This window comes from Cheilinus undulatus, linkage group 10 (genome assembly GCF_018320785.1).
Source record: "Cheilinus undulatus linkage group 10, ASM1832078v1, whole genome shotgun sequence".
NCBI classification, from domain to species: Eukaryota; Metazoa; Chordata; class Actinopteri; order Labriformes; family Labridae; genus Cheilinus; species Cheilinus undulatus.
The window spans coordinates 11,449,923-11,460,147 of record NC_054874.1 but is presented as its reverse complement, the minus strand read 5'-3'; the positions used below and the strand labels follow the sequence as shown (position 1 = coordinate 11,460,147).

At 41.4% G+C, this 10,225-nt stretch overlaps 1 protein-coding gene across 1 annotated transcript in view; it reads left to right on the top strand.

Moving 5' to 3' along the window:
* The first annotated feature begins 2,351 nt into the window (after nucleotides 1-2,351).
* tenm1 (teneurin transmembrane protein 1) overlaps nucleotides 2,352-10,225 on the top strand; it is a 351,544-nt gene continuing 343,670 nt past the window's right edge. Inside the window, exon 1 of the mRNA XM_041797861.1 lies at nucleotides 2,352-2,678. The gene's annotated coding sequence lies outside the window, so the exon portion shown is untranslated. The remainder of the gene's footprint in view (nucleotides 2,679-10,225) is intronic.

Below are 10,225 nucleotides of genomic sequence, written 5' to 3'. Positions count from 1 at the left end.
CAAGATTGACAACCTTAAAGGCCAATTTTCCTCCATAGGACCCACAAGTGTCAAATTTTGGAGCTCAACCATGTTCAAAATGAACACATTTTAAAAACTGGGCTTCTATTCAACATAAAGGGTACAACGTTAAAGGCCACTTTTCTTTAGGCCTAAGGATTTCACATTTTTAGCACAGAACCCTTTTAAAAATGAAAAAAACTCATACTGACATTTTCACTGAGCCAGAGAACCAGTCAATGTCAATAAAACAAAGTTAACAAGTCCAAAAGTAAGTTAGAAAAGAATAAAACTGACTCCCATTCCTACAGAACTAGGTTAAAACAGAATGGCCTGCTTGTCAGTGCTGCATGCATGCATATTTGCAAATATAAAGGCAAACCATGACCATTCAACAGTCACAGAGTCACTCTGACGATCATTCAACAGTCACAGAGTCACTCTGACAACCACTTAATAGTCATAGAGTCCCTCTGACGACCACTCAACACTCACAGAGTCACTCTGACGACCATTCAACAGTCACAGAGTCGCTCTGACGATCATTCAACAGTCACAGAGTCACTCTGACAACCACTTAATAGTCATAGAGTCCCTCTGAAGCCATTCAATAGTCACAGAGTTACTCTGATGACCATTCAACAGTCATAGAGTCCCTCTGATGACCACTCAACAGTCAGAGTTACTCTGAAAACCACTCAACACTCACAGAGTCACTGACGACCATTCAACAGTCACAGAGTCGCTCTGACGATCATTCAACAGTCACAGTTACTCTGACGACCAGTCAACAGTCACAGAGTCACTCTGATGACCACTCAGCAGTCACAGAGTAACTCTGACAACCACTCAAAAGTCACAGAGTCACTCTGACAACCACTCAAAAGTTACAGAGTGACTCTGATGACCACTCAACAGTCACAGAGTCACTGACGACCATTCAACAGTCACAGAGTCGCTCTGACGATCATTCAACAGTCACAGTTACTCTGACGACCAGTCAACAGTCACAGAGTCACTCTGATGACCACTCAGCAGTCACAGAGTAACTCTGACAACCACTCAAAAGTCACAGAGTCACTCTGACAACCACTCAAAAGTCACAGAGTGACTCTGACAACCACTCAAAAGTCACAGAGTGACTCTGATGACCACTCAACAGTCACAGAGTCACTCTGACAACCACTTAATAGTCACAGAGTTGCTCTGAAGCCATTCAATAGTCACAGAGTTACTCTGACAACCATTCAACAGTCATAGTCACTTTGACGACCACTCAACAGTTACAGAGTTTCTGTGACGACCATTCAACAGTCACAGAGTCACTCTGATGACCACTCAGCAGTCACAGCTGTAGTTTTTTCTTTTGTTGAACTACACCTTCTATTTCCCATTCCATTTCTTATACCTTTGCTTAATTTAATTCATTTTCTAGGCTGGTAGATAGTTAGATTTCTATATCATTTGAATGCACTACAACCACTTTGTTTACTCAGTATTGTTCCATCTCATCTGGTTCTTATTTATAACTGCTGTTACTTTCAATACCTGAGACCTTCTAATCGCCCATTTATAGTGTTTTCTTTTTTTTTTTACTTGTACTGCATATAAATGTTTTAACAACTTTTCTTTTCTTATATATTTTTTACATTTGCAATTGTGATTTCCTGTTAGACTCCTGCTCTTTTGTAATGCTGCGGTGCCTTGAATCGCCCCTCTGGGGACAACATTTTTTCAAACTGAATTTGAACATCAAATCTGAAACCTGAATTTAAATTAGAGAGGGTGAATACATTTTGCAGTACAACTTCAATTTTACTCGGGGGAAAAAACAAGTAAAATCACTATGTGGGACACTTTTATTCAGCGAAATACTGAAGAGGCCGAGGGACACTGGTAACCCACACAGCTAGTGTTTCGTGTGGATAAGGGAGCCTGGGACGGAGTCAAACTCCCAGCCTCAATGATTATCCAAATCCGCCCCTGCTCAGAGGTCTGTTGCTACTTGGAATTGCTTATTTTTGCAATTTGAAAATTTGCTGCTGAGAGGTTACAAAAGCAGCAGCCTTTTCAGAACGCAGGGAGCATACCAAACTTTCACCACTGTAGCTATTTTAATGAGTCAGCACTCCAGCTCAGGACAACAGAGCAGCCATATGGCTTCACCTGAATGAGCCTAGCCAACGATCCAGACGACCTCCTAACGAGAGAGCCCGTGCCTGTGTGTGTTTGTGTCTGTGGCCGCTCGGTGCCACACCCCCTTCTCCTCGGTGCGGTGGTATGATCCAGGGATGCTGTTATAGCGGCACCGAGCCTCACCAGCAACAGCATCAACCGTCAGCCTCCTCGGGTTCAACTGCGGCTAAACGCACCGCGCCGGGCTGCCTGTCACACAGCACGGCGGAGCAGCAAAGAGACCCCCTCTCCTCCTCTCCTCCCCGCGCAAAATCGTTTCTCCCTCCTCCTCTATCGGCATTTCAGAGCGAGCATCATCAGCATCAGCACCGCCGCCTCGAAACCAGACCAGCAGGCTCACAGAAAGGTGTCTCGTCCACATTTTGAGCAGGAGCACCGCGTCTCAAGGCACATTTCTACCGCGGGGGATTGCACCGTCTTCGGCATTTGCAGGCTTCTCAGAGCATGGAATCGGACTAAAGGAATGGCTTTACGTGGGGAAGGTAAGCGGGCACGTTCGGTTCCGGCCTTTACTGGGCTCTGTGTGAGATCGGCTACAGTGCTGCTCGGCTAAACGAGGCTCGGGTGGCTGAGACAACGTGAGCTTACAGGAAATGTTTATTATCAGCTGTTCAGAGGTGATGTGCCGTGCTGTGGGACATGTGCGCGCGCGTGTTCATGTGTGTGACAGGGAGAGAGAGGCAGAGAGCGTGCGTGCCTGCTTGCTATGTGTGTGCATGGTGCGGGTTTTATGAAAATCAGTGCACCTCCTTTGAAGTATAGTGATGCAGACTTTGTGCACAAACCTGTCTGATAGTCACGCATTCCGGATGATGCCATTCAGCCCGCCTCCTTCATGTGTTCGAGTGTCGTATTCGTTTTGGTTCAGCAGACGTTAGCCTTGAGTTGTTTTGCTCCAGTTCTGGCTGGTCCACTCCATCTCCATCAGCACTAAGGTAGCCCCTTAATGATGCCAGCAGGGCCACTGGAGATCCAGAGGCTGTAGATCTCTGTGACGCGCGCCTTCTGTCTTCATGCATCCACGCAGACTTTACGCGGGCCCGGGCCAGACGCCACCAGCTGCAGCACCACCTCCACCAGCAGCACAGGTCCAGCAGGCACGTCAGGACACATTTGTGACCTACCCCACTCTAGTGATTTTCACACCTCACACATGAACTCCTACCCTCATGGATGATTGTGCAGCCATTCCGTGACGAAACCATTCAGCTGCATGCAATCTATATTTTTCCACACTGGCTGTGTTTTTTAAAAACGTGCCATGCTGAATAATTAACATCAGCAAATGCATTTTGATAAATCATAATTATTGTGAAGGCAGTGAAAATTGCACCAGTATGGATGTGCTCGGATGGATTTAAATTAGACCTCCTCACTCCTTTCCTTCACAGTAGATTATAAATAATTGCTTGGAGTAAACCACTGGAGGCACATTTCCAATAGATTAATAGTGAAATAAGCAAAACAAATACATAAATAAATAATATTAATAGAAATGAGATTTTTGAGTTATTGTCCCCTATTAACAAGCAACTTTCAAAAAAGCATCCCACACTTTCCCTGCATGGCGTTTTAATCTGTCTGTCTTTGGCTGACGAATGGAAATTACACATTTATTTAAAAATGTAAATTCACTGTCATCAGAAACTTCAAGTTGGCAATGTCTCATGCATACATCTTCTAATGCCACTGTCAGAGAACACTGGTGCTAGACTGTTTCACCCATCGGGCATTGCTGCACTCTCCTACATTATTTTAAAGTCAAATAATCAGCTGTAATTACCAGCCCATAGAGTGGAAATGCAGCATATCAGTGCTGTTTCACTGCTCTACCTATACCGCTGACGCTCACAGTGACAAGGGCCCCGTGCTTAATTCTTCTGCAGCTCACACCTTATTGAAAGTGATGATAAAAGCGAGGCGCTCTGTCTTTGCTCTGCGTGATTAATAGGGAGCATCTGTATATGGAGGTTTGATAATATGTAAACACCAACACAAAGTCCTCCTGCGCCTCGTTCCCACATAAACATACGTACGCCACATGAAGATAATGATGTATGGTAGCTGGCGAGGACCATGATTGTAATCCTGCCTTCATTTCTCCCACTGTGTTGTGTACTGTTCATGGGATGTGTGTGTCATCGCTTGAGGCTGCTCTTATTGTCTGGCAAAGAGTATGTGAGCTCCTGGCTCACATGTGGATGGTATTTTAGGCCCTGCAGGCCACCGCTCTGAAGATGCACATGAACAGTGATTAAAGGCGTTTTTAAATGCCACACCCGTGATGGCGACGCCTTTACAATTACAGGTCTTTGAAATGAAATGTCACTCCAACAAGTAGCCCACATGCTAGGGATGCATGATGTTGGGTGTTTGCAGGAATCCAACATGCAGATGTGTCCAAGCTCATGTAGCCAATACTAACTCACACTCAAAATCACCTGTTACTCTTAATGTTACTGTGACTCATTAAAAGGACCAAATCAGACCCCAAAAGCTTCCCATCCAACTTCCAAAAGGTTATTAGACTCAAATGAGGAGGAGAAAAATGTGATTTTTAGGGCACTGTTTGTCTTTAAATTCCTACAGTTATTAAGTCAACTCCCAAAAATCATACAAGTTTTCTCGGGAATGACTTGATGTTTCATTTGTTTCCTCATAAATCCACTTTTCAGCCATTATTAGTGGAAATGATCCATGATAAACTCACCAGTCCAGTCCTGATTAAAGCTGCAGTTTTATTTGTTAACTTTCTACTTCAAGCTCTTGGAGAGTGCAGTCTTCCTGCCTGTGAATCAAAATGAAAGATCAGTTTCGTGCATCTGTTTTTCACCAATTACAACACAACTTATTAGCGTCAAACCCAGCAACGGACAACATGACAGCTGCAGAAATACAGAGCCAAAGTCTCTGAATAGCCCCAGTGTAGCTGGTTGATTCCTAACAATTACATAAATTTTGAAAGGAAATACAAATATCTTTACAGTAATATGTTAATAGACCATAATGTTCATTTTATTTGGAAAGCCCCATCAGCCTCAGTCAAGACAAAATCTGGCCAAGGCAAAGACGGGCCAGTGGTTTAAGGTGTGCCCCGTGTATGTGGGTGACCTGGGTTCGAGTACAGCCTGTGGCTACTTTCCTGCATGTCACATCCCTGTTTCCTATTCCATCCACTGTCCTCCTCTGTAGATAAAGTCTTAAAAAAGCCCCCAAAAATATATCTATAAAAGAAAACATGTGGCCCTTGTGCAAAGCGATGACCCCAGATCTGCTGTTTTTGAAATGGACATAAAACAAGTCAAACAACATTAATGGTAAATTAAATCCTTATTTCCAAATAAAGTCATTCAGTAATTAGATAAAATGTTTTTCTATTGATGCCATTAACATTATATGCAAAATTAATTTCTAACACCAACAGTAAAAAAATCGTTATGTGCCTTTTGAGAGCTGCAAACAGCAACAACCTGCTGACAGACAACGAGCTCTGTAGTGTACAGAAAGCACCCGTTTTTATGAAGTGTGTACTTTCACACTAAAGTGAATTCTTTCGAATAATCAACACGTTTGCAAGGTGGTTCCCTGAGACAACCTTGTCAAAATGCTTTAAATAACACAAGCACTTAAAATACACCAGTATTAGTGCAGACCATAATAAGAAAAGTTTCAGAAAGGGGGATGAAAAGTTAACCTCACCTGTGATCGGTTGGTTCTTAAAACCCCACAAACTTCATGCTTTACCTTATAACAGGGACGGACACCTTTGATTACCGAGAGGGCCACAAAGTTTTATTCTCACTACCTGGGGGCCAAATTGTAACACAGTGTGGAATATTCTCAATAAAACAATAATGATAACTTTAATAAAAAAGAACAAATACATAGTTTTCATCATGCAAATGCAAATAGTAATGCTTAATTTTTTCATCTTGACACAGAATTTAAACCGCCATAAAGAGTTTTGTTATAGTGCAGTGAACATAAAAGTTTGTGTTTCTTTTAGTATTTTTCATTGCATATCTGATATTACACAAATGCATTCAGTGATGCTTACACATTTTTTGGACATTTAAAGCAAATTATATCTCCAATTTTACTAGCATATGCTAGTAATCGAAGATGATTATAGATATGACTATTTTTCATGTTTCAATGGCAAGCTGTTTCATGATTTCCTAGTTTTTTTTTTTTATATATATATACAATTTCAAGATATTTGAAATGAACTGGAGGACCACACTGAGCGAAGGGGAGGGCCACATGTGGACCCCGGGCTGCCAGTTGCCCAGCACTGCCTGATGAGGTCAAATGCTGTGCTAGATTCATAATTTTACAGATTTTTTTATTCAACCTTATTTTAGCAAGGAGAATAAACAGAGTCCAAGGTCTCTTTTCAAGGGTCGCCCTGCAGCAATACAATAAAAGACAAAATAAGAAAAACACGTTTAATATGGTTAAAAAAAATTACAAATTAGGGCTGTAGACAGATTAAAATTTTTAATCATGATTAATCTGAGGATTTCTGTAGTTGATCACAATTAATTGCACCCTATTCATCACACTTGAAAATTCCCTTGTTCTGGATTTTTTTTTACTGTCTTGGACTTACGGTCATTGACTTCCTGTTTGGGTTAGGGCTGCAACAATTCGTCGACATAATCGTTTGTGTTGACCATAAAAATTTGACGACGCGGGAATTCAAGTGTCGACACGTCGTATTATTGTTTTTTTTTTATATTGGTAAAATCTAGTACCGGCTCATTTGTACTTGCAGTTCACTACAGGAAGTGGTGGGGGCAGTATCGCTCCCACTGTTTACATTATTCACAGAAACTGAGAAGAAGAAGTTAAGCATGGCGGAAAGCACGGAGAACACACCAAAAAGGCGACCCAAAGCTTCTAAAGTTTGGGAACATTTTACGGAAAAAAAATTGGCGAAACAGGTCAACTGCAAACTGTGTCAAGTCAAACTCTCGTACCATGGCAGCACTACGGCAAGGCACGAACACCTGAAAACGTAAACACACTGTAGCTGCCGCGTCTTCAAATACCGCGAGTGGGCAAGTTTGCAAGTTGCATGAATATCTTTTAGATCTTTTGCATTTAGTTACTGAGCCCTTTGTGCTTCAGGCACGAGGATTAATTCCAGTAGCCTACTTATAACGTTGGTGCCGTACCTTAATCAGTCGGAAAACCATCTTTGATATTTGTTAGGGTAACGTTTTTTTCAGTAACACTATTTAGTGTGCAATTTACTTTAGTTATCAGTTCAATACTTTTATATTAGAGGAAAAACAAACCTTGACGATGTAGCAACTTGACATGTCATGTCAATTTGCTAAACCATTAAGTTTTCACAGGTGTGCATGCATAAGAAGGCAAGGTAAAACGGGGATCCAAAATAGTATGCCAAATAGCCACGATTAGTCGACCAATTGCAAAAATAATCGCCAGATTAGTTGACATAAAAAATCATCATTTGTTGCAGCCCTAGTTTGGGTGCAGACCTACTTTGATTACATCAGAGGAAGATATGACAAATTAACCACAGAAGAATATTGTTATGGGTTGAAAATAAAATAAGGTGACAGTAAACAAGTGAAAAAGATATCATTAGGTGCAGATGACTTCTGACTTGTCCTCACTGTCTGCAATGTTTTTTTTAAGTGAAATTAGTCATTCAGGAGAAGTGGTGGACTTACTTTGCATCACTGTGGCTGTATGGAGAGGCTGCAGTGGTTTAACTAAGGTGCGGAAAGAGATAAATCATGTGATTAATCATGATTAAACAAATTTAGTGCACTAATTGTGATTTTTGTTTAATCTCAATGTGATAAATCTTAACAGCCCTAAGAGAAGTACAAATTAGGACTGTCAAAATATACATTTTTAAAATCACAATTAATCCCTGGATTTCTGAAGTTAATCGCAATTAACCCCCCCCCCCCCCCCTTTTCATGGCATTTTAAAATTCCTCTATTTCACATTTAAGATTGTCTTTGTGTCATTTTTAATTTTTCTACTGTCTTAAACTAACTTCCTGTTTGGATACAGATCTGCTTTTACAGGTAGATCTAAGATTATGACCTGAACTTAACCACAGAAAAAAGAACTTGTTATGGATTGAGAAGGAAATAAGATAAACGTTTAGTAACACAAGGTTTAGATGACTTTTGACTTTTCCACTCAGCTGTCTGTGAGTTTTTAAAGTGAAATGAGACTTTAAGGAGCAGTGGGGTACATCACTGTGGTCTGAACGACACTGCAGTGGCTTAACCAAAGTGTGTTGAAAGAGACAATAAAGCATTAGATTAAGCGTGATTAGTGGATTTATTGTGGATTATAGTTAATCTTGACAGCCCTGTTACAAATAAATACATAAACACCTGTAAATGTAAACCCATGCCCTGGTTAATAAATCATATTTTAAAGTAATTTCAATCACCTTCCTTTTAAAGTTCCAACACACCCTCTTTAAAAATGATATCAAAGAGGGCAATCTAGCTGTCATTAGAAATGATTCCACATTCCACCCCATCCAGTTCTTAAAGTGACCCAGCTCTGAGATCTGGTAGTACGGGTAGAGATGTTTATAGACTGGAGAGAATCCAGGTGAGGAGGGAGTTAACCAGCGAGTGCTCTGTAAATAAACAGCTGCTTTCTGCACTGACTTAATGAGGGCCAGCCTAGAGACTGATGCAGGTCACAATGGTTAGAATGAAAACTCTCACCAGTAATAAAGTGAAGAGCACTGGGATAAATATGGCATCTGAGGGCTGTGTATAGAGGATGCATTCATAGTCTAAAACTATGGAGTAGCAATAGGGTCGCCTGGACAATCTTTTTTCTGTGATGAACTAAAAGACAGAACTTGATCTAGTCACCTAAAGTGTTGAACACATTCAATTCATACTTTTCTCAGTGTATACAAAGTGGCATCAAGATGGTGAATGCTCTTCCTTGAGAAAATCATGTATTTACAGCCAATGTATTGGATAGTATGCAGCTGATATCATATGCACACTTTGTTACTCAGCTGACCACATGAGTAATCAGTCAGTTGGATGTTCAGAATATTACAGATCTGAGTGTGCCAGCACACTCTGATTTACCCTCAGCTACACTTGGCAGTTAGCAGTTGCTGCTAAGCTAATTATCATTTTCAGCTGTTGCATACACTTCTTAATATTCAGACTCTTTGTGTAGTGTGTAGTACACATGGCCTTTCAGAATCCAAAAAGAAAAAGCTGCTCAGTGTCTTTGGCTTGGAAAAGCATCATTATTTCAGTGCAACTTCCTGTTAATTCAGGCCCTGAGTGCAGACAGCTAGGATGCTGCCGTTTTTCTGTCAGCACATCCCATTGTCCTGAGTCAAGAAACCACTGACAAAAAAATCTTGGCTTGTGTCTAATAATTTGTGTTTTTCTCAGATTTGAGTGATATTGCATGGCCTTTGGATAGCGCAGCACTGAGCGAGACAGCGGGGGAGTTCTTTTTGTTATCTAGCCCTGCATTATTTATGAATTTTCATTCCAGGAATGCAGTAGCCCCTGGCACTGTAATGCTCCTCTCTCCCATGGAATTGCTCACACATTTTCCTCCTGCCCAACAACTTTGCTGCACAACAAAATTCCCTTAATAAAATTGGGGTCATGAATTAGCGAGGGGAAAAACGTGGAATGCATCGGAGGTTGTTTAGAATATTGAGGACATCACTTAGTGCTGCAGTCAGAGTTTAAGCTTGCAGACGATACGAGGCCCTGTGGGAGTTTTTATCCCCATCTCTCTCCCTCTGCATGTCCATCAAATGGTGGGAATGTAATTGCTGGAGAAGCATAAAATGTGTCAGAGTGTTCGCCGCCCTGCTGATATCCTCAAAGTAAAAGAAGCCGCGTGAGTCGGGTAATCAGGCTGCCTGTACAGTAGACTTGCTCTCACAATTGCACAGACACTTGGAGATGTAACTATTGTATAACTTCAAATATTTACCTTCTTGCTGCAATGCTGCTCCATCCTCAAGAGAAAG